The 26,002-nt window shown below is 38.5% G+C and overlaps 1 protein-coding gene and 1 long non-coding RNA gene across 5 annotated transcripts in view; both read left to right on the top strand.

Annotated features, from left to right (window-relative positions):
- The window catches only part of LOC133518101 (protein spire), a 265,504-nt gene that overhangs the window by 30,260 nt on the left and 209,242 nt on the right, over positions 1 to 26,002 (top strand). The gene's annotated exons all lie outside the window — the stretch shown is intronic.
- Positions 1,472 to 4,823, top strand: LOC133518102 (uncharacterized). Its single transcript, XR_009799436.1, has 2 exons — positions 1,472 to 2,957; positions 4,569 to 4,823. It is a non-coding gene; the product is annotated as an uncharacterized LOC133518102 (long non-coding RNA).

Genomic DNA, 26,002 nt, shown 5'->3' with positions numbered 1-26,002 from the left:
ACTCAACTTGACCTGAAAATAGCATAACAAATTCACTTGGTCTTAAATAAATCTTGCATGTTGATTTTCACCCAGTGTCATTTGAGTCGTTTGACCTACTTGTGAAGATCCGATGACAATGCGGTTCAAAAAATGCAGTCAGAGTAAAAAGTCAAAGAAATATTTGACACTATTTGATTATCTTGTCATGTGTGTCGACACATATCTTATTGAACACTTGGTTATTTTGTACAATGCGACTAGAAAAAAAATACTCGTAGTATTTTTGAGTAGCTACAAATCGAAATAAATAATGAACTGAAATATATGTCATGTACTAAAGAAAAACAATACAATTATTGATTTTGCTCTATCATAAATGAAATCAAATCCCGTTGCCTATATGTATACTTATGTACTTACTTTTTGCAGGGATATATGATGCCAACAAACTTTCTCCGTTTTGCGAGTTGCATTATTATTTAACTGAGTTTAACAATCCGATTAATCTTTAATATTATGTTGACAGCCGCCATAAGAAACCGCTAAACGTCCGCATAATCGGATTTTAACGTAACTTACTACTGTTTATGCAGTTTGTTTTAATTTCCTCAATACACTCGTAAGTACCTGCCATGGGCCGCGTTCAAAGCGTTTTTAGCCGGTTGTGACGTGACTGTGAGTTTTGTGAAAAATAACGTCACTGGTCTTTTTATCGCGGCAAGCGGTCGCCGCTGTCGTCCAAAACAGATTCATTCAATTCTATACATTTTGATCGGGCCGACCGCTGGCCGCGCCATCCGCCGCCTGCTCGCCGCGCCGAGCGTCGCGTGCATCCAGCCCGCGGCCTTAGTGTAAGGCCTGAGTGGACGCTCGAGTCGGGCGTGCAGCGGGGCGGGGCGTGCGGCGTGCATGTTAAACAAATGAAACTCATACTGGTGTCCTGAGTCGACGCTGCTCAAAGCGAATGCCGAGCGGGCAAGTTTGCGGGCAATGCGGCGTCGAGCGGGGCGTCGCGGAGAGGTTCAAACCTGTTTGTGATTTGCAGCGGCGATAAGAGCGTGCAGTCATGTCGTGCAAACAAATAGTTATTGAAATACAATATAAACCAGCATTTTGGCTATCTTTACAAAAATAGACTGTTTAAATAAATGGAAGGTAAATTAAAGTATTTATTTTCACTTTTAATCCATTGCTTCTTAAGGTTTCGTATAAAGTGGGAAATTATCCAAACCGTCTTCTTTGCTTCACTACGACACTAATAGGACCTTGCTTTGTAGAAAAACGAAACATTTTGAGCCATGAAGTCTCTTCTAAAAAGAAATCAAGAATGTCATCCTACGTCGATGCCATGGTGAATGCGACCGATTCACACGAGCGGTGAGCGTGCACTGAGGCCACTCGCTGGACGCTCTATCTCACGCTCGCCCGCCCCGCTGCACGCCCCGCCGAACGCTCCGCTCCGAGCGTCCACTCAGGCCTTACACTTAGTCTAACTAAGGGCTCAATGGACGCTCGAAGCGAAGCGTTCGGCGGGGCGTGCAGTGTGGCGTCGGGCTCTCAAGTGATTTGAGCAGCGTGCACTAAGGCCGCTCCTATAAGTTTGCATTTATTTAACATGCACGCCGCGCCCTGCTGCACGCCCAACTTGAGCATCCACTCAGGCTTTAGACTTAGAGCTGGCGGCCTAACCGTAATTTGATAGAAAACGCCAATCGGAGCTTAAATAATGTATGTATATAGTCACGTGGCTTTTTGTAGTATTTATCATCCCGATTATTTTTTTTCAAGTCGTTTGGCGTTTGTCGAAGTAATATCGTCATCTACCAGGCGCCCTGGTATCCTAACATTATTTTTTTGTGTCGAGCCCCCTTCATGACAATCAAACGAATATCTGGTTACCTTTATTAGTAAATTTGGGATCTCTTCTCGTAGGACAGATGCCGTTGAAGAAATACGAATAATCGGGGATATCAGGAGCCATAATTTAAAACGTGCCGAAGGCGACCGCGAGTCTCAAGTGTCGATTTTATCTTTAGGGAAGTGTATAGGTAGATAAAATGATACTCGTTTGTAATGACATAACGGTGCAGGCAGATGTTAATTAAAGATACCTCATTAGTTATAGGTATTCCTTACCTTCACGACGCTGCTGTCCTTTGAACCAAGATTCCGGATTGGGATAAAGGATAGGGAATAAATTAAGTTCCAAGAAATGCAATAAAAATACAGCGTTTTTGAAAATTTTGAAAACGTTTTATTTTATTGAATAAAGGGAAGTATTTGACCACAATCTCACCTGACGCTATTATGGATTGAGCATGCTTACCTAAAAGATGTCTATTTCAAAATAAGGAGGAAATATTGAAAAATGGAACCCCCTCACTTTGGATAAACTGAGAACTGATTAAGGGGTTTGTAATTATTAACCACAAATCCCCCATTAATCACCGATTAATTTATGTAACTCCTAAAATGTTCTTTTTTTGTAGTACACGTGAACATAAACTGTACAAGGTTAATAACGAAAATAAAATCCTCTCTTTTCTCCTCTTTTTCCCCCTATTAGTGTAGGTACGATTCATGATAAGTGACAAGAAATGATGATAATGATCTAATTATATGACTAATAAAGTCTCCAATGAATGAAATGCGCCAAATTTATCACTTAGGCCAGAAATGTCACTTAGGATTCAAATTAATTATCTATATTAGTAACATTAGCAGCGTTTTGAATGTAACTAATATAAACAAATCAAACCATGTGATCAGGTCATCCTGCTAACCAAAATACTTAATGTAATAGTGAACTGGTCCAATAGCGACCTGATTCCTATTTTTGCAACGTTCGCTAATAAAAGGATGATTCGATTTCGCAGCAACCGCAGGGAGAAAAAAAAAGGATAGTTGTAACACATCGTGACACTTGCAATCGACACTACATGCGCTGACGCAACATGGTCAACATGGACGCATAAGTAAGTAATGTTAAACCTATCAGAGTGAATTATGAGGTACAAGATAGCCAAAAAAGAATAACTGCACACAGGTTGAAGTATTACTTTCCGTCTCGATTAGATATCTGAATTAGTCAATAGGAATATCGAGGAGTGAGCGGTCAAACCCGATAAGTCGAGCAAATGGGTTTTTGAAATTGAAACTGTATGTGACATTTATGAAGTTCATTATTATGTAAATGAACAAAATATCTAGGCTTACCGAGACTGACAGCTCAGACCTCGATGTATCCCCAAGGAAAACAAAGTGTAAAAGCGTTGCTGTAGGAAACTACTTTGATTATTAGGTTACGTAAAGATCTTATAGCCGATGTTCTTGCGGTGGCTCGGGTGTCGACCGCAGCTCGCTGGACGTGCGCGTGCACCGAGGATCACGTGCAACTGCGGTGGTCAATCTGACAAGAACATAGAAATTTGAAAAATTGGCATCTTTATTGTGCTCAATGTATACCTTCAGACTGCATCTTGTCAAATACAAGAAGACAACAACAACAAAACAAGACGCTAAAGATTGCAATACTTAATACGATGCAGCAGTGTGTTACATTTAAAAAAAAAACTTGTCCCCCTCGTCACTGACCTTATAATGCCCATGGCATAAATAAACTATTTTTACATATGTAGGTATAGGTAAAAAAATAATCCCTGGTTTCCCTAATGGTCGATCCTCGAAAATACCGATGGCGTCGATAAAGTGGTGTCTTCGTGGCAGCAATTAAGCGTGACAATATATCATGACTTGACAACTTTACGAGAGCATTGTTGGTGTCATAATTACCTCGAAAGGGTTGAGCTAATGCTTGTTGGGAGGTAATGACTCATGTATTTTGATTGATGTAATTGCCTTACACTTTATCTATTGTAATCGCAATCAGTTGTTGAAGTTTGTATTGCATAGTAGGTATATACATATAAATAACTATACTTAGTCAGGTCATAAGTTCTGTATTAGATGTCTTATACATGATTATAATATTCACTCCTGCCGTTAACACCGAACCTTTGCGGAAGTTATATTCCTAGGATTATACAGATTGCAACCCTCCACATTTATCCCCACCTCCAACAACGGTGAACGGCAACAAAAGCACATCAACTGTGACGTCTGTGACATGTGTATATACGGGGAGTTCTCCGAGAAATTATTCGGATTAATCTCTGCCGCTTCTATCCGCCATTACTCTACGCGATAAAATTTCCATCTTCACCACTTAGATGGTTGGCAGTTCTCGACTCAACTGTGCGTTTCTCCAAAAACTTTCTGCCTCGCACAGCTAACCTGTAGGTTAAACTGTCGCTCGCGGTATTTCCGCACCGATACGACCTCAAACCTTCAGGAAAAGGGCGGAAAGGGACTTTAAGGGACTGCCTTTTTAATGTAGTGGCTCGCACCGCTCGCTATGGTGGCCACAGGGGCCTCAAATTCCAGCATTAGCTTCATCAGTCGGCGCTGATTACGAGACTTCGACCGGTTCTACCCGTAATCATCGATCTTAAATTTGCTATAAATTAGATACTTTATTAATAAAACATGAATTTACTTTTCTAATGCTGATTTTGCATTCTTTTCAGGTAAAATATGCTGAACGACTGCGTTTTTGCACTTGGAAATTATGGTATTATTCTAACTACATTAACACACTATAAATTATATTCAGTAAGTGAGGATTGCTATAACTTCACGTTATATATAGGTACTAACAGCATCAATCGTGGAATACGTTCATACTGAGTATGACTTTCCTGAAAACCTTAGACAAAATACCGTACACCCACCTTCAAGGCAGGCAAAGAACTTAAAACTGTTATATAAATGTATAATTTGCATGATGATTGTTTATTTTGTGTGTATTTAGTGATAGATTTCTCTCATTGGATTTGCAACACCAACTAACATTGTGTAAATTTATCGATTTCCGCTACCTAAAGGTTGTCTGGAAGAGATCACTTTTTAGCGATAAGACCGCATGTTGTTTACCTCTACTTCTGATGCTGTTTTCTCTTTGTATTGTTTTTTTTTATTGAGGTGTACAATACAGAGTATTTGTATTGTATTGAACCCCTCTGGTGTTGCAGGTGTCAATGGGCGGTGGTAATTGCTTAACTATCATTGCGACGGTTATTGTTGGCCATCAAAAAGTTTAAGACCAAACCCAAAATATGCAAATAATCAACATTTTTATGATTTTTAAATGAAAATACTACTCTGCAGTAGGTACCTACAATAAAGTACAATCGAAAAAATAAAGCTTTAATAGTACATTACGATACAAGTGCGAAAAATAGGAAATTCGAAACGAGTGGCGATAAATTAAAACACGACCGAAGGGAGTGTTTTAAATCGACACGAGTTGCGAATTACCTATTCGCACATGTATCGTACAACGTTTTACAGTACATATGGCCCTTTAAATGTTTGACACAGTAACGTAATATGCTAATTTGCGCACTAGTGCGGTAAAGTAGCACCATATGTACTGTAAACAATTTATTAATCGGAATTTATTTAAAACGGCGTATTATAATAAAAAGTTAAACAAACGTTTCTCTCATCGAAATATCCTCGACGCTTTTCCACTTCAGAACAGTCTTGACATTCTTTCTACAAGTTTGTGTAGTAGCGTTTCTTGGTTAATGGATTTCCACTCATATTGATTATTGCAGTATCTCCCATAGAGTTGTTGCTGATGTCGGACATTGTTTTCGGACCGCTACGGTCGAGTTCATCCCATGAAAGTTCGGATGGGTTAAGGTCTGGTGATTGCGGTGGCCAAATCATGTGCTTTAACATACCTTGCTGTTCTTTATTAGCTGATATGTAGCCTCCATAGATCTTCGTCGTCTTCTTCATAACAAATGGGTTACCGATCAAACGTGTTCTTGAAATTTTTATTTTTATTTTAATTAGCCTACATTGTGTCCCACTGCTGGGCAAAGTGCCTCCCGCCAGTCGCCACAAAATGAGTCCAGGTCATCTCGCCATCTCGTTTTTGGCATCTCAAATTAAACAAAAAATTGTGTTTGGTCTTAAACTTTTTGACGGTAGTGTATGTATCATCATCCTCCTCGCGTTGTCCCGGAATTTTTGTCACGGCTCACGGGAGCCTGGGGTTCGCTTGGCAACTAATCCCAAGAATTAGCGAAGGCACTAGTTTTTACGAAAGCCACTGCCATCTGACCTTCCAAACTAGGCAATATTGGGATTAGTTCAGTTTCTTCACGTTTTACTTCACCGAAAAGAGACTGTAAATATCAAATGATATTTCGTACATAAGTTCCGAAAAACTCATTGGTACGAGCCGGGGTTATCCCGCGACCCCCGGATTGCAAATCGCTCGTTCTCACCTCTAGGCCACCAGCGCTTACGCCTCATATATGGATAATAAAAAAAACATGTTTTATTAAGTTTAAGCGACTTATCTAATAACCGTAATGCGGTGATTATAGAAGGTCCCATTAACCTCGTGTATCGGACTGTAATCCGATTGGTCTCGCCACTTGCCCCTTGATGGTTTCAACGCTTAGGGAGTATTATAACGCTTAAGGAGTTAAGAATTCCACTGGATGTCATTTCATGGTTCGTTTTGGTTTTTCTTGTAATTTAAGTCCTTATGCTTGGCATGTGGTGAAAAATAATTAGTAAGAATAACTTTAAAAGTGAGTTTCTTTTTATTGCTCTTGACTGTATTTTGCACAGCTCTAAGTTTGGATCTAATGTGAAGTAATAATACACATCTAATGACAAAGCATTTCAAAATATCCTTGGCAATATTTGCACAGCTCGATATAAATGTTTTCGTACTAAGATACTGCGTATCTAAGGCTTTAAAATCTAGCGCACTAAATCAGATTATTCAATAAATATTCTCATGAGTTTCGGCTGCTTAAAGGCTCGGCTCTAATTCGAATTAAGTGTCTCGCTTTTATACTTCCTTTCCCTTGAGATTTCAAGATTTCTCCTCAGTACGATTATTCCGATTCATAACAACTCCATTCAACCGTTCGAGATCAAAATCAATGTCACCGGTTGTTACTTTTTTCTCCCCGATCTTCCGTTTTCATAACGATTCCACCGAACCGTTCGAGTTCGAAATTCAAAATCAATGTCGTTTCGTTTTTCGGTGACCGTTACATCACTGAAGCCGGGTAATGGCCGACGTAGCGTGACGTTTACTTAGCTCCCCTACAACGGTCATCGAAGCCTGAAGGTCATGGTTATTTGCAAACAATTGATAGTGTGACATAAGGATTACGATCGCACAAGGGTCTATCAACTATTTCTTGTTCTTATTCTGGTCCATTGTCTAAAAAATAGTTGGGTCATTGTCTCTAAAATGGTATAAAATATCATACTCCTTTTATGCTAACGAGATGGGCCTTAAACGATTAAGTTCGTATAACCTTCCCTATCGTAAGTAGTTCGTATAATATCACACTCACAGTTTGAGCAGATATCTATAATTAAAATTTTTAGTATTAAAGGCAAACTACTACAAAAAGTTGATTAACAATTTAAAAAAAACTCTAAATAGTCAAGTTTTTTATGTTTCGAGAACCCAATTTCGAGAAAATACTAAAATAGAGAAATGTAAGAAAATTAGTACAGCAAACACGATGCTCGTAAAATCCTAGTCATATTTTTCGCGGTCCAACGAACTGAATCGTAGACGACACGATGTTTCAGATGTTTCCGTGGAAAGTATGTATTTGGATAGGTAAGTTGTCTTTTATTTTTCGCGTTTGGTCTGACCAGGTGACAAATCGCACTACATTTAGCTAGAATTGGTTAGAGACCGGCAAGAAGTAAAAACCATAACCCGACTCTGAATTGTTTCGTATTTGCCCTCTACCTCTACCGTAGAGTTGGAACACTTAAGCCTATTTTGAGGTCAGGATCAACACTATGAACTGATATCAATTTAGCTACATTGACTATTACTAAAATAACTTTTTCGACTATTGAAGTGATCACTGAAAAAATAACACCCCTAGCGGAAGCAACAGACGTGCTCTAAATAATGATTATCCCGAGAAACTGTAATTTATAACCATAAGATGCAGCCAGCAGTCCGATATCGGTTCGAGAATCTCTAGTTGCACCCACATCAATCGCTGCCGCCTTTTTGTCGCGTCTCCAATCGCCCGTGACATCTTAAGTCACTTATCACCCACCGACCGACCGAGCTCTTGTCTCAGGAAACCATTATCAGTGAGATCTTCGACCACTAATAATTGGTACTATATTGAGGCCAGACTTATACTGGATCTCAGCATCTTGGTTGAATTGGAATGACAGCTACAAGTCCGTGCCATGCTCAGCAGAGTACAACCTTCGTAGCATTGTCCGTAAACACAACCTAAGTACACAAAATAGTATCAAGGGCAGGTTAACGACCTCTGCTTTGATAACAACCAAACCGACTGTTTTTTCTTAATCGCAGTCCTTAATACGTAAGCTGTCGTGCTTTCCCAACGGCACTTTACTAAATAACCTAATACTGGCCTATTCTTTGGAATACAAATGCATTTTTGCATTTAAACCGTAACTATACGGATGTACGCAGGTGTAGTGTAATACGTATTGACGATAAGCGTACATTTTGTTTATAATTAATTAGTTCACAAACTGAAATTTTAGATATCATACACTAAAGAACTTTAAGCCTTACATACTCTATAATTACACAAGTAAAATAGTACATTCACAATTTTTTTATAAATCTCTACACACGCTTCACATATGCTACTAAAATGGAAAATCGCCCTAGTTTCAACAAGTGTCGCAAGCTTCGTTAAAATTGCATGCGTTAACTGCCTATATTGTCGAATTTCGTTTTAATTCAGCGTGATTATCTCTCGATACAGCGGACCTCAATTAACTTGGTCTTGTGTTACTTTCGTCGGCCGCGTAACGGTCTCCCGTTGTCTAGAGATGGCCCTTTGAGAGACTGGCTCTCGAGGTGTTGCTTGTGTTAGATTTGGCGTGGGTAAGGTAGCTGGATAAAATACTTTTTTACTAATTAACTCTTTAGTGTAATTTACGAGAATAGGCAAATCGGGACATTTGTGTGAAGGCTTTGGAAGTGCCTGTAGAATATTGTTTTTTTTTTTTAATACTTTATTTAAATTCTGGTCCACTCGCCGCGAAGTTTACGAGCGCACATCACATCTATGTAATTTTCTATTTTTATTTATTAAAAACTGATCGGCGATTGGCTCTAGTCACACCTGATGGAAAGTGAACACAGGGCCTAAGGTGGAGCTCACCGGTTCAGTAGTAGCCTATTCACTCTTTCTTTAAAGAGAGAATTCTGATGAAACATGTGATACTGAGATGATGCTGCCATTATTTATGATGATGATGGTGATGAAAATGTTTTGGAAAATTGGTCGAAACAATGACATGTTATATCTTGTATTGAGTAGTGATTGTATATCCAGAAAATGTGTACCAAATATGTGTATTATAACTTTATAACCTTAATTTGTCCAATAAGCTGGGTAGATCAGATTCGTTCCACCCTAGACACCCAACTGCTCGTCGCACTACACGAGGCCAAGAACCGAAACAGATGGCGGGATAGCGTCAGAAGAAAGTTGATTCCACTGGGACTTCACGGCCCTCAGCAATGAAGATACCGACGCGAGGAGGAACCTTAATTTGTTTATTTCTCAAGTCGCACCCCACAGCAAAGATATACGACATACATATTTCAATTACTGCTTAGCATTAACATGAATAGCTAAGACTACAAATAACTCGCAGCGGTTAATATAATTGATGTTATTGATGTTATCAATTTATTCTATAAATAGTCGATAGCTTGCGACCTTTCTGATAGGCCTGAACTAGAAATAATTATTTGCTAGAGATAGCGTGATGAAGAATGTTGAATGACGTGGAACTGAGAATGTATCTACAAGTGTTAAAGTCCAACCCACAATATTAATTATAGTAAGAGATTTGTGGAGTGAAATGCATGAAAATCCAACCGTATAAATAAATGACAGTGTACTAATTGTAATTCACGAAATACTCAAATGCAATACTGCGATAATAACTGCTAAAAGGTAGTCTCCCTAATTAGGCTTGACATGATTAACAAAATGACAAAAGACATGAATAATAATAATAAATATTCTTTATTTTACACCACATATTTAAAAGGAGAATACACAGAGAACACAAATTACAATTAGGTAAAAAAGCGATCTCTTCCAGACAACCTTTGGGTAGCAGGAAACAATAACTTACAACAATTAATGAACAGTATCACATATCACGCATACAAATATAAAGTTTTATAAATGCATAAAAATACCAAATATAATAAATGCATAATATACATAAAAAAGGCAGACATTTTTAGCCGATCGAAAATAAGTTTAGCCAAGATCTCAAATAGTGAGATACAATTGTCAGAAAGTTTAAAACAAAATTAACTTAAGCTTAAAATCCTAAAACCAGTTGACAAATGTGTATAAACACGATAATAAAACTTTTGGATGTAGATCGTATTGTAGAAAAGTTTTTATTAGTAATTGTCTAAGCTGGAGACGTGATATTATTCTAGCTATACTAAAACCTGTGTAAGTAGACCAAATAGACACATCTGACAGTAAAATAAAACGAAGAAGCCGTCAAACGGTCAGTCATCGCCGCGACGGCCCGTAATTACGTGATGTAACTTCATTGCCAATGCCAAAGTGCCGCTACGCCCCAAGGCTTGCTTTTATTCTCCGCTTGACGTCTTGCTAAACAAATAAACAAACACTTTTAATATTTAAATTCGTAAAACCGAATGGCATCCTTATGAATTACAAACGTCCTCGAAAGCAGAAAGTAAAAGTTAATTGGAACATAATGAATGACCGGCCATCGATTGTAACGTGCGCCTTATCTAGAGCTCACATGTAAATGAAATAAACAGTAAAATCAAAAAACTATGAATCGCTTGAAAGCCCGCAATAAATCAGCACTGCATCAGTATAAAAAATATACACTTGAGAAAGTATTGCTATCTCAGAACGAATGGCACATGATAGCTTGACCCATTAAGATCGACGCATCAAATTTCATTTCCAGACACTCAATCTTCGCGTTCTCACTACACAATAATTGAATTTGTGAAATAACCAACGCATGAGTTACGATGTTTTTGTACTCACCCACATTGTGGTATCACTCTCACGCGCTTCTCCGATTGCACTTGACACTGTTCCGCGGAATGCCATTTCGAATGTTAGTCGACCGAATTCGAATCGTCATCCATCCGTTGCTATACTCGTACCTATATTTTGAATGGCTAGTGTCATAACTGCATACGCTGTCGCGTGCTGGCTTCAATGTTCCAAATACCAGGCTCTTAGCTTATCGACTGTGAGCCGGAATGGCCAGTAAACATGGAAACTTTTGATATATTGCGGCGAAATTTTACTTTTGTTAGTAATTACGGTTTGCGTGTACTAATTCTAACGATAATAGACTTTCAATTGGAGGCTGTTCGGTTGGCAATGTTGGCATAAAGGAACGCCGGTTTGTTAATAATTTGACCACACAGAAATCATTTTTCACAACGAACTTTTTCCATCTATAGAAAGCGGCTTATATGAATGCTCTGGTCCAGTTCTGATAATTACTCTCGAATTGTGCACATATTAGTAGCTGATAACATCATCGTTAAGTAGCGTGTCAATTGTTTGAAAGAGTAAATTATTCTTTTGACCCTCGGCCTTGCACTCTTCCGATGCGGCCGCTGGGCCCTGTGGGAGTCCCGGCGACCCGTGACGCCCCTCGTTCCCATGTGCGCCAGCGCAGGTGCCTTTGTGCTTATCCCATGAATTATTTATATATCCTATTGTTGCCCCTTTATGGTCAGATGTACACGGCTTTTAGCTTCGCAAAACCCGAACGGCATTTAGGTAGCGAAAGTGAAATGTTAAAGTTGTAACAAGAGCATGCAATACGGAACGTTTTATTATTACTTGGCATTTGTCAAAAGCAACAGTTCATCGTTTATGACTACACATATGTCACATGCCACGATTATGACCAGCATTTATATAAAAGATACTCGTTCAAAGAGCTCTCTACGATCTGAGCTTTCTTTCATTGTATGGAGTGCTCCCGAGCCAGGACTATCTAACGCTCTCCTTAATCCATATAAATAAGCGACATTGCTCTTCTTGAATAAACATTTCTGCTTAAACCGGCCAACTTATCATTTGCAATGCACTCGCAACATTCCCAACGAAATTTAACTCTTCTCACCGATGCATACGCTTTAAATTCTCAAAATGGTCTTCTTCATAATTATCAGCATCTTCTGGTTTCGCGATGTACACGTTTCGCGCATTACCATCTATTTGCACTCGTACTCTTTGCACACGTTGTGCACGCCGTGTCGTCTCTGTCTACAACTGTACAAGAACGTAAACAGACTTCCAAAACTCATCTATCAACGCGGATTAGTCATTTTCACTTAAGCTATTAGTGTTAAGGTTAGGGACAATGGATGCAATGTAAACATTGAAGTGCGCGTCAGTATGATTGGCGTTTTACATGTTGCGTTAATAGAAAGAGTGTAAATTTCTCTTTTCACGAAAGATATGTTGATTGAGAGCGTGTAGCGAGTCTTAGTTCATTACTAACTCTCACAAGCCGGGTTATAGACATATCTCAGTTGGGTTTTAATTCCAAAACACATAAGGAGTGCAGCTTAGCCAATTTAAGCTTGAGCTACGATTACACATAATTAGTTACGCATCTTGAAGCACATTTCGCTGGTTAGTCTGAGTCTGAGACCCTGCTTGATAAGCTAAGAGATAAACGGCTCTGTATTTACATATGTAGAAAATCGCATCACATGTAGCGCGGTTTTCGTCCCGGCTTATTAAAATAGAAGAAATAGCGCACGGCGTAAGACGTGTCGTCCTGTATTCAGGCCGTGTGTTGCCATGGCAAAACCGCGTGTAGTCGAGTCGAACAAACAACCCACCAGTGTTACTTGTGTCTTCGTGGATGCTAACAACCATCAGTATGCGTAACTGGTTCTCCTAACTGTATGATCCGTTCGCACTTTGTAAGCGATTGTAATTTTACTGAGCGCCTTTCAATTAAAATAATTAAATTAAAAGACTCGTCGCCTCTCTTGACAGTTTAGAATTTGTTGTTTTCTCCTTTTGCTACAGTAAAAATGTTCATTACGTGCCGAAGAAACGTTTCCGCGGCATGTTGTCATGTCGCAGTTAAAAATTGCGTGTTTGCTTGCTTTTGCTGTCAAAAGTATAAAGTATGTTTAGTTTGCGTTTCCCTACACGAGACAGATTTCATGATTTCATTGATGATTTGAGGGGGAATTAGAGCGTTTTAGGATGTCTATTTTTTGCATTTTGCCAAGCCTGGGGTCTGCTTGGCAACTAATCCCAAGAAATGGCGTAGGCACTAGTTTTTTACGAAAGCGACTCCCATCTGACCCTCCAACCCAGAGGGTAAACTAGGCCTTATTGGGATTAGTGTGGTTTTCCTTTACCGAAAAGCGACTGCTAAATTTCAAATGATATTTCGTACTCCGAAAACTCATTGGTACGAGCCGGGATTTGAACCCGCGACCTCCGGATTGCAAGTCGCACGCTCTTACCTCTTACCGCTAGGCCACCAGCGCTCCGATGTCGGATACTACTACGAAGAAGCAAAAAGCGTTTTTTTATATTGTTTTATAGGTACATTTAGTTGCTCAAAAGAAAGCGTAAATGCAAAAATAAAAGGACGTGAAGCCATAGGACATTTCTAGCAGCATTTTCGCCAAAAATCATCCAACATCCGATATCGGATCGGACCATGTGAAAACTTTCTTATGCGGCGAAGAAGTTGTGTAATAGTACATTACGATACAAGTGCGAAAAATAGGAAATTCGAAACGAGTGGCGATAAATTAAAACACGACCGAAGGGAGTGTTTTAAATCGACACGAGTTGCGAATTACCTATTCGCACATGTATCGTACAACGTTTTACAGTACATATGGCCCTTTAAATGTTCGACACAGTAACATAATATGCTACTTCTCGCACTAGTGCTATAAAGTAGCCCCATATGTACTGTAAAATATATAGAGGTCTAATTATGGTGTGATGCAAGATATAGTTAAGTATGGTAATGGTCACGGCACGTTGTATTCATGAAAAGTAGGATTGTTGACGGCTCGTCACTTTCTGCACACAGCCGCGAGTTTGCAGTTCTCATTGCTAATCCTGTGCAAACTGCCGTGTGCCCGTTCCTTATCTACTTTTGCGCTGCATCTAATTGACAGTATACACTTTTCCTTGAAATATTCCTTTTAACGCAAGATTCCATTCTTTAAACTTTTGGAACCCTCGCAGTTTGAAGATGAACTTCAATACTCGTAGACTTACATCATTCCTTTTATCTAATTCTAAACCTTACTATGATTAATTTAGCAAATTATAAGTTTAAATAGGAGTCTTGGTTGTATTAACTAGCCACATAAGACTGTTTTAAGTAAATTTAAGTATCCCAAAAATCTAAGGCAAAGGACCCAAGTAGCACACGGGGTGGGAAATAGCTCGTATATCATATCTATTTAGATACTTAAGTGAAATATATAGCCATGACTAAGTTCTATATAGGTGGAAAGAACCCATATAGACCCAATATAGACCAAAAAGGAGAAAAATTGCAGCCTATTTTTGGTTCTAAATTGAATCCAAAAGAGATCTCTCGATTACCTTAAGTGGCAATTAGAACTATGGGTGACAGTTATGCGCAGTGAACGATTTATATTGAACGAATGAATGTATTACAATTTCAGTTCGGTCAAGGAGTGATAAATGAGACGCCCAATTTCCTTTGAGTGGCGTGGCAACAATTAAGACAATAAGTTGTGTTTTTTAAAAGTGAATGTGATCTGCCATTTTAATTTTGGATGTACATATCTGTTTGGTAAAGTGATACAGGAATTGAAATCAGCACGAAATCCTTGCGAATTATTTTTTACTGTGAAACTATAGTATGGTTTCTTTGTAAATTTCGATGCGCCTTTGATTTGATCCAGGAATATTTAAAAGGAGAGTGCTAAATCAAATGAGGAATTGATACTGATAAGAAATAAAACTGTTAAAAACCTGACCTAATGATTGTAGGTTACGTACAATGTTAAAGTAACATCGTCACAACTATCAAAGGTCTGTGATTATGCGTCAGTGTGATAAAATTCTGTTTAAAATAATTCATTTTCAAGGACTCCATTTGTAAACATGGCGGAACAAAAAATATTTTACAGTGTTTATTTTCACTTATTTGTGCTCTATTTAGAACTATCAGGTCAGAAAATCACTTATTTGTATCTTGCAAGTGGAAAAGCAGTGAATGCTATTGACAGAGGAGGCGCTGCAATAGGAAAAATAAATCTGGGAGCAGGGTAGTGCCCCCGCCAAGACGAGTAAAGCGAAGCGCATTGGTCTACCTTTTCTAAAAGCGCTTCGTCGTTTTTTTGAACCCTCATAACTTGGGTTTGGATTATAACAGATAAACAAAATTCTCGGAATATAATGTCAATAGTGGACTTATTAGGCATAAAAAAATTCAGATGCATAGCTCTCATACTTAAGATTTTGTTCGTATCGGAAAAACCCCGTTTTCGTCACTGACTCACTTCACTCACTCACTGATGATCATGCCCTTGGGGTACTTCCTGAAGTCCTAGGAACCCCAAAATCACCCGTAAAGGTGAAAAGGGAAGGAAAAGGGCATTAGGGGGAATAGAGGAAAGTTTGTAAGGGGGATCAGTAAAAAAAAAGAAGATTGTATAAAAGATGCCCCCAGATACGTATTTCGGGATTTTTAATAGTAAATTTCCCCCAACCATAATATATGTATCTGATAAATATTTAACTATTTGGTTGTATATATTTCATTGTAATGTGTAATCTTCTTATTCCTGTAATGTATTCGTGCACCTCTACCTGTCACTAAAGCTTTTTGTTCTTTATATCCTGCTACCCTAAGGTTGTCTGGAAGAGATCGCTCACAGCGATAAGAACGCCTGTTGCTACCTTTATTTACATTGTAAATCTGTTACTGAATTTTTCTTCTGTGGTCTAATAAAGTGTATTTACTTTACTTACTTTACCATTTATATTAGGGGATGGAATATTGTCATAAGCAACTTACAAAAAGAAGTGAAATCCTATCAAAAACATTTTCATGGAAAATGTTGCCTAGACGAAACCATAAGGCTCGCACTGTCAAAAAGTTTTCAGATTTCTTGTAGAGCCACGCTTCTAACTTTACAAGTCCTTACTTCACAAACTCTACACCTTAGTCAAAATATGTGGCTTGGCCGTTTCGTTACTACAAGTATACTTAGTGAATACATTTTGCACCTTACGCCCATGTGACAGTAGCGAAACGGCCATGCCACATATTTTGACTCTTGTTGTAGAGTTTCTGAAGTTAGGGCTTGTAGAGTTAGAAGCTTGTCTCTACGAGAAATCTGATAACATTTTGACAGTGCGAGCCTTATGGTTTCGTCTTGGCAACATTTTCATGAAAATATTTTTGATAGGATATTATGTATATGACCAAATTTTGGAACTGTTAGATCGTTAGTGGTTTGAAATAAGTGAAAATAACTGCTTTTGGTTTTCAAGAACCTCCTATTGAGACTTAATTATGCGTTGGAGTGGCAATAAGAGTATTTCTATCCCTTAAAGTTGCAATCACTTTAGGTTCCAAAAGGGCCGTAAAATTATCTCTTTAGCCACTATTGGTGATATACTACTCTATTATACTAGTCATTTAGAATTAAAAGTTCCAAATAAGGGTATGTTCCCACTTATATGTAGAAGTTGCTTATAAGTGACTTTAGGGCCTTATATAGCACTATTGCTTCTTATTCAGTGACAATTAAAACCTGCATGCAACTTAAAGTAGCAAAATCGACTTTACCCAACCATAAGTAATAAAGTAGAAACAATAAACGTTCCTAAGCAACTACAAGTGACAGGATGAACTCATATACAATTTTGAGTTGTGTTTAAAGGTATAAGTTTTATCAAACACTGTTAAACCACTCATTTAGAACATAAAGCTATAAGATAAGCTGCAAAATTCACTAATGTGCTGCTTGGGGAGCTCCTAATCTTTAGATTAACTTTTTGTCTTCACTGCAATTTACTAGATAAGTTAATGCATTTATAAGATAATTTGAACTGTTATTACGGTGAAAATTAATATGTGTTATTTGAGAAATATAGCAAGCCTGCACTGCCCATGATTGTATGAATCAGCCGCGGCCAAGACTGGACTCGCTGACCGAGTAAAAGCTAAATTAAAACTGACAACATCATAGTAATAACCCATTATATGGAATATAATCTAATACAGTAATAGCATGTCCACATGTCTAGCGCCTCGTATTATGAGAAATAGAAATGTCAAGATGACGGACTGTTCCAACGAGGTATTATTTTTCGTTCTATATTCATTACATTGCCACTTTCATTTCGGATATAAACTTCTCAATTCGTTGCGTTCAGTTTCTCCACAAAATTATGCTGCTTATTGTCTTCGATAAGTGTATGGAAAACATTTTTCTAAGGCACATTGTTACGTGCAATTTCATTGTTATTCAAAAGTTATGCTCCGGGCGGTAATATGCTGAACATCACACTGTTTAAGCACCGAGTGGACTCCGCTGGTTGCCACACTGCGTTTCACGCCTGTCGCAGTGTTTATCCATGGCCTTTTGTTTGATGTCCGTACCTCTATTTAAAAACTTTGAATAAATTAGTTGAACAATTACCAACATTTCCGGTAAACATTTGAATTACGTTCGTCTCGGAACGCTTTTGATAGATTCGTGCTTTCTATTTTTCTATTACTATCTGTATAGTCGTTCATCGCACCTCCCATTGTGACTTTCGTGATTTATCTCTTTTTACCAATTTTATATTTCGTTACGATGATAAGAGGCCGCCATTTGTGCTCGCATTTCGCCATTGAAAGCAATCTCCATGTGAACAACTTCTCCGAGGCGAATGACTGCTGTTCTACTACCAAATTATACATCATTTTTTCTGTTCACGACCCATTGTTCGGAGGCGGCTCAGCCGGAATGTTTGGACTTATCGCGTCTAAATTATGACCTTCGGATGAGAGTATTTCGGCTTAATAGGTGAAACCGTTCACGTGGCCTGTCAGTCCATGTGATTAACCATAATAATCAGCAATCTCACTTTCTAAGATTGCGTTTCTTTAGCAAAGTTATGGTTCGGAGTAAGCGCATAGCCGATGGCCTCGATCGGGGTGCGATACGGTATGCTCTGTCACTAATGGGTGCCGAGCACGGAAGCTGGGGATTTCTAGCAATTGTGAACTTTTCACCTCTCGGGCGAAAATTGTCGGGCATAATAATAAAATTAGAACTTTCTAAACGGTTATTAAGAGACACTTAGCTCGTTTTGGATGACCACAACAATGTGCGTCCATCGCGGCGGCATCGGCATCGTGCCGCGACTTTTTGCGCTGGTCTCACTTTCACGACATGTCCTTATCCGCGCTTCGATATTGTTCAAATTTCGATTTCGTTGAGCGCCGCGGGCTCGTCGGCTACGGCCACGCGGTTTATCTTTTTCTTTGTTTCTGCATGTTAGGATTGCGCGCGGGGGCGCGCATTTAACTTAATCGGACTTTTGCGGAGATTTCCAACACGATTGACCTCGACCTGCCCTCATCACATTACGCTGATATCTTATATCTATAGTATCTGCACTAAGCTGTGAATTACCGATAAAGGATAATCCTTTCAATCATCAAAATACTTTACTGGTTTGTGCAGATAGTGATGATATGCTATAAGCGCGATTTGAATGTTTTGCGAATAAACGCTAGCGCAAACTTTATCACGTGGAAATAAATAATGTTGTTAAATAAAATACTGATAAAGATAATGTTTATCAGCGTAAGACTAGTGTGTATTAAATGTTATCAATAATTTATTGATGACTTCTGAAAGAGAATATAAAGTAAAAGACACTGCACCTACTTAATCTTTCTGGTTTAACCCATTTGTTGACCGGTAGAGAATGCCTTAAGGCATTAAATCCGCCATTTGATATGTAAAGTCATAAATAAATATGACTAGGGTATATACCTAATACATATCCTGGATTGCCTATGATAATTTTACGTTGTAAGTTACCACTAATGAGCACTAATTCGATTATGGTCATAATTTCCAGTGCCATTGCTACAGTAGGTACTGCGACATAGGATAAACCTTGTATAATGCATTTCATCAACCAGTCGGCTAATTAAGTCATATCAGACGAAAGCAAACAGACCACGTTATCATTTGCGTCAACATTGACTCCACACTTCATTCGCCGTTGCATAGTCTGTGGCTCTAACGCTAGTACATTATCTTATCTGTGATAGCCCATCACGCACGCTTGAAAGGGTTGCCATCATTTTCAATAAAATAATCACACCGTTGCAGGGATCAGGTTTTTAAATGAAATTTATGGTAACATAAGAGGAAAATAAATAGCTAGTATTATCGGACGTGTCAACATTAACCCCACTATTCGTCGCTGTTTTATACTCTGTGATCTCCCACTGTACCGCTAGGTAATTATCTTATATGTGATAGCCCATCGGGCGCCGCCGGCGCTTAAAAGGGTTGCCAGCCTTTTCAATAAAATAATGTCATAATTAATTAAAATAACATTTTCCATTCATTTTGACGTAAATGTCGTTGTTTCCTGTGAGCGTGGGAGGCTGTTTATTACGTAAACAAAGCAGCCACCTTTTTATACTGGAATATTTAACTCTTGTATGGAGATTATGGTTTTAAGCAGCCTTTGTTTAAATGAAGCTTATGAATTTCATATTTACACTTTCATGGCAAAGAATAACGGTTATGTTAGTCAACTTTGAAGTTGCAGTTTATAACTAACTAACCTTACTAGGTTCATTAACGGACCTGTATTTTGATTTATTTATTCATAGACCTCTACTAAAAACATAAATATTTTATTTTGCAATGTGTCGCAAACATACCTACGCTGTTATATATGGAAAACTTTATTTAAAAAAAAAATCCAATGCTGACTATATAAAATTTCAAACACTGGAACTCATTAACATCCATATCCTATAGTACATTGTGCAACGAGGGGGGTAAGGTAAGTGACATTTTGGATACGAGGGAATTAAAGACCCGAGTTTGCAATATCCTTACCCCCGGAGTTACACACAATGTTTTTCATCACACTTGCGAAGAAAAAACTAAATTTTAAGCGAAATAATTCTTAAATACGGTGACATATCAAACATTCGTCCGCCATTTTGTAATTTCTTGACAGGTTAAGCATCTTAGGCAGAGACCTAGTCGACATTCAGCCACGATTGAAAATTATGTAAAAATATTTTAAACGGCTGTTAAATTAATCAAATTAAATAATTTTAAACATAAACAAAAATATTAAATGACAAACGTCAGTATTTTAAGAGTAAAACTCATTTATGCTACTTGGTTTGTATGAATAAGTGACATAATAAAAAAGTCCCTAGGGAGTTATAGCTTTTTTTTTTTCAAATTCCCTAACTCCCGCGGGAACAAAATAGGCCTTTGTCCTTCAGTACACCTGCATGTAATACGATATTTTTCGAGCAAGTGTGATGAAAAGTATATTAACAGTTATAAGCAAGCCTGCCGAGAGATCGTAGAAAGCCCGCGCCCCGGGCGCCCTATATTCCGCTATCTGTCCCACTTGCTATCAATTAACTTTCGAAGCTTCCGAGGCTCAACTATAACACTTTTTGTATTAGCCGCAGTTTCCATAGTTTCCCTTGTAGAGGAGTTTTTATGTGAAGTGGAAATATCGGAAAGGCGACGGACTAAGCAATCTGCAACGCATGGTTGTTAGTACGTGACTTGATCGTGTAAACACCCTGAGATGCATAAAAGTTGATCAATGTTAATGTCCTGTAATGGTGCGATAGCTAGCATGCGATCTTCAGATGTAAAGACAGCGTTCGATAGTTAACGGCAAGTGTGATTTTATCAAGCAGCATCTATGACAGCATTGTCTGTTATAAAATGTTATATAACACCGTGTGACAGGGACAAAATAATAAATTTCTATACGAGTAAATACTATCATGATGTCCCTGTCACACGATGCTGTATAACATTTTAGTACCTGGGCGACCGAGCTTTGCTCGGTTATAACTATAAAAATTAAAAAATAAACTTTATAAAAAAAAAAAAAAAGTTAGTCACCGGGCGAGATTCGAACCCGTAACACTCGTTTAGCAGTCCGCGTTATAACCCGCTGGACCAAACGGACAGTGGCCGGCAACACGAAATTAGCGACCATATTCTGCGTCGAAAGAAAAACGCATGAAAACTCGAAAACACGCGTTTTCCCAAACATAAGACTAATCTAGATAGATTGTTTACCCCCAAAAATCCCCATATACCAAATTTCAGCGAAATCGTTAGAGCCGTATCCGAGATCACAGAAATATATATATATACAAGAATTGCTCGTTTAAAGGTATAAGATAACAGCCAAAGTGGGAGCACCATTAAGGCAATAAGAATCCGTCTAAGTTAATTCTGCACAGGATTCACAATGACAAAGTGTTTATTTGCCACTGTAATCGTCATATTTTCATGGACATTTGTCGATTATGGCACTTCCACATTCTGACGCTTGCCAAAAGTAAAATAGCTTGGTTTGACTCTGACTTAACAATTTATAAAGCTTATTACAAATATATGTATTAGGTCACTTAGCTAATATTGTTGCTGGTATGGTATAGTGAACTTTACCTAACATAATGAAACTTTCCTTTTGAATTAATTCTATTAGTATATTCATCGTACGCTTACCCGATCGCCGTAACTATCCTTAATTAACTGATAGCGATGCCGCTATCGTATCGATAATACGTTATTTGGCATTGCAAAATGGCGGGAAAGCGTTACGCCAATACGGCAGCCTAATAATAAGCTTGATAATGGATATAGATATTTACCTACCGGATATTGTATCGTATATGGGCGTAAGTTATGATATCAATGCGCTATTGAAGCACTCGAAATGGACTGATTAAGGTCGATACAAGCCGATGGTTTCAGAAAGCGCACAGCCGCCCCCTGGGGCCCATTCCTCAGTAGGTTTAACACTAATATATTTTCGGTCGTTATACTCGCAGAGTATCGTGGTCAACTGTTAAATAATATCAGACACAGATGATGCTTGCCCGTACATTTTCTCGTCATTCTCCGCAGTTGTTCAGGGTTCCATGGCAGATTTGGTAAATCCATTACATGGCCATTTACGAGGTGTTGTTCCGTTTGCTCTACCCTGCACCACTAGACGCTCTATAGATTCATTTTTAGGGTTCCGTAGCCAAATGGCATAAAACGGAACCCTTATAGTTTCGCCATGTCCGTCTGTCTGTCTGTCTGTCCGAGGCTTTGCTCCGTGGTCGTTAGTGCTAGAAAGCTGAAATTTGGCATTGATATATAAATCAATAAAGCCGACAAAGTCGTACAATAAAATCTAAAAATTTAATTTTTTTTAGGGTACCTCCCCTACACGTAAAGTGGGGGTGAAATTTTTTTTTCGCTTCCACCCTAGAGTGTGGGGTATCGTTGGAAAGGTCTTTCAAAACTAATAGGGGTTTTCAAGAAACATTTTTTGATAAAGCGAATATATTCGGAGATAATCGCTCCGAAAGAAAAAAAAATGTGTCCCCCCCTCTAACTTTTGAACCATAGGTCCAAAAAATATGAAAAAAATCGTGGTAATAGAGCTTAAGAAAGACATTAAACGAAAACTATAGCGGACATGATCAGTTTAGCTGTTTTTGAGTTATCGCAAAAGTTTTCCCTTCATAGTAAAAAGACTTATTTTAATTTTGACGACCGGTTTGGCCTAGTGGGTAGTGACCCTGCCTACGAAGCTGATGGTCCCGGGTTCAAATCCTGGTAAGGACATTTATTCGTGTGATGAGCATGGATATTTGTTCCCGAGTCATGGGTGTTTTCTATGTATTTAAGTATTTATAAATATTTATATATTATATATATCGTTGTCTAAGTACCCTCAACACAAGCCTTATTGAGCTTACTGTGGGACTTAGTCAATTTGTGTAATAATGTCCTATAATATTTATTTATTATTTATTTATTTATAATTAGGTACTGATTATGCAAATTTGCCTATTTGTTTAACTCAGGTGAAAGGTACCGTTTCATCCCTTGGTTAACAATTTACTATACTTTAAGCTCCAGTTTAGCTTATTGTGACGGAAGAGTAACTACGGAACCCTACACTGAGCGTGGCCCGACATGCTCTTGGCCGGTTATTATTATTAGTTTACGATCGATTTATCAAATCTAGGGTTTCTATTACAGCATTATAAATACCGTCTAGGACCGTTCCAGATATCATCTTATTTGTCGTGTCCTCACGATTGTGGACACTCCTTACCAGTCCTCTCCAAGCCGCTCTATCTTGGGCCCAGTGTAAGCTATCCTGTAATGTGGCTTCAGCCTCTGACGTTTTTCTGTCCGTCCAATGCGTGGCTATACGTCCACTTCCTTGTCATGCAGCCAATGATCAATAGCTTCTCCAGACTATCTGCCCCTATTCTGCTCAGATAGTCGAAAAAATTCAACAATAACAAAAAAACTTTTGCTGCGTAACTTTCTTCCGCTTCCTATTCCTACTGCCCACTGAAAACACAGCCTTTAGGTGTCCACCTACATGATAAGCCTGACATTCAGTCATTTAAGCTCTTGTCTGTCTGTCTGCTCTACACATAACAGTGTGTGTGTATGTGTGTTTAATAGTAAGTGTACTATACCTATAAAATTAAAATTTCAAATCCGAAAGGCCGGTAAAGCCTTATTGTAAGTAGAACTGTTGGCACCTTTTTCGTGATCATTAGTCTAAAATGTCATAGTCAAAGATATTGCCCCCGTTTAAATAATAATTTAGGAACTAGGCAACTAAAAACATAAATAAATAACGTTTTTCTCGGCGAAAGAAAACATCGTGAGGAAACCTGCATAACCTGCATTGCATACAACTGCGAAGAAATTCAAAGGTTTATCCTTAGTCCTCAACCTGCACTGGACCAGTGTGGGGGTTATAGCTCAAGCCCTCTCGCGCATGAGAGGAGGCCTGTGCTCAGCAGTGGGACGTAGAAAGGTTAAATTAATATTTATTAAATAACGATTAATGGCAACGGTCGTTCTTATCGTTGCGACATTGCCACGCCATCGGGAGGTATCCCAAATGTGTTTCCAATACCGCGACCTTGCGCCAGTAGCACCGCGAAACGTAAACAATCCTTATCTTATCGCCATCTGCATTTAGGGCAACTCAGGGCCTAGCCAGAATACAAATCGTTGGTGCCGTAGCGAACGAAACGGTAGTATCTCTTTATTACTGTTTCATATAAGTGCGACAGAGAGACATTCGCTACGGCGTAAACATCTTGGGTAGGCCCCCTGGGCCACTGACGCAACGCAGGCTAGCCGGACTTGATTGAGCTGGGCGTCAATCAACATTGAGAATTGAGATCGATGAATGGTTTGCCTTTAACCTTTGATAGTAGCCGCTTGAATTACGAAGACTTTGGCTTCGAAGGTTGTCAAAGTGTTTGGATTGAATGAGGACAAATAAACTACTTAAGTATATACAACTAAAGAGAGTTTGCTAAATCGTCAGTAAATAATGTTATAAGTACCTATTTGTTATTTTGTCCTGAGACTTCTGGAAATTTCTGGAAATCTGTACTTTTTTATTTTACCTATATTATTTTGTACTTACTGGGCTGGCGCGATGTCCCAAAATGATTCTTGGTCTCCAACACAACAGTCCGCCATTTTGCTCGATTCTGAGCGAACTCAGGTCAGCTTTCGTCGACGCCGAGCTCACGGAGGTCTACCAGCACTCTATCCGCCCAACGATATTTAGGGTGACCCACAGAACAGCGTCCAGTTGGTCGACCTATGTATGCTGTTGTGATTTCAATTCAATTCAATTCAATTCTTTATTACAGATAACAAATGATCCATATTACAATAAAATGATTAAAATAACGTAAATAAAAAAAAGCGGCCAAGTGCGAGTCGGACTCGCGCATGAAGGGTTCCGTACCATTTAAGACGTATTAAAAAAAATCTACTTACTAGATTTTGTTCAACATTTTACCACTTTGGAAGTGTCTCTCGCGCAAACTATTCAGTTTAGAAAAAAATGATATTAGGAACCTAAATATCATTTTTGAAGACCTATCCATAGATACCCCACACGTATGGGTTTGATGAAAAATTTTTTTTTTTAATTATATGACGTTTTAAAAAAATACTACTTACTAGATCTCGTTCAAACCAATTTTCGGTGGAAGTTTGCATGACAATGTATATCATATATTTTTTTTAGATTTTTCATTCTGTTATTTTAGAAGTTACGGGGGGGGGGGACACACATTTTTTCACTTTGGAAGTGTCTCTCGCGCAAACTATTCAGTTTAGAAAAAAATTATATTAGAAACCTCAATATCATTTTTGAAGACCTATCCATAGATACCCCACACGTATGGGTTTGACGAAAAAAGTTTTTTTGAGTTTCAGTTCTAAGTATGGGGAACCCCCAAAATTTATTGTTTTTTTTCTATTTTTGTGTGAACATCTTAATGCGGTTCATAGAATACATCCACTTACTAAGTTTGAACAGTATAGCTCTTATAGTTTCGGAAAAAAGTGGCTGTGACAGAATCGGACAGACAGACGGACATGACGAATCTATAAGGGTTCCGTTTTTTGCCATTTGGCTACGGAACCCTAAAAATGGTTAAAATATTAAAAATAAATTTAAATCCTATACAAATTTGACTGCCCGATGTTCACCCATCCTTTCGAGGTGACCAAGCCAGAGGTTATTATACACCGTGT

This window comes from Cydia pomonella, chromosome 5 (assembly GCF_033807575.1).
Source record: "Cydia pomonella isolate Wapato2018A chromosome 5, ilCydPomo1, whole genome shotgun sequence".
Lineage (NCBI taxonomy): Eukaryota > Metazoa > Arthropoda > Insecta > Lepidoptera > Tortricidae > Cydia > Cydia pomonella.
This window is presented reverse-complemented; position numbering and strand designations above follow the sequence as displayed.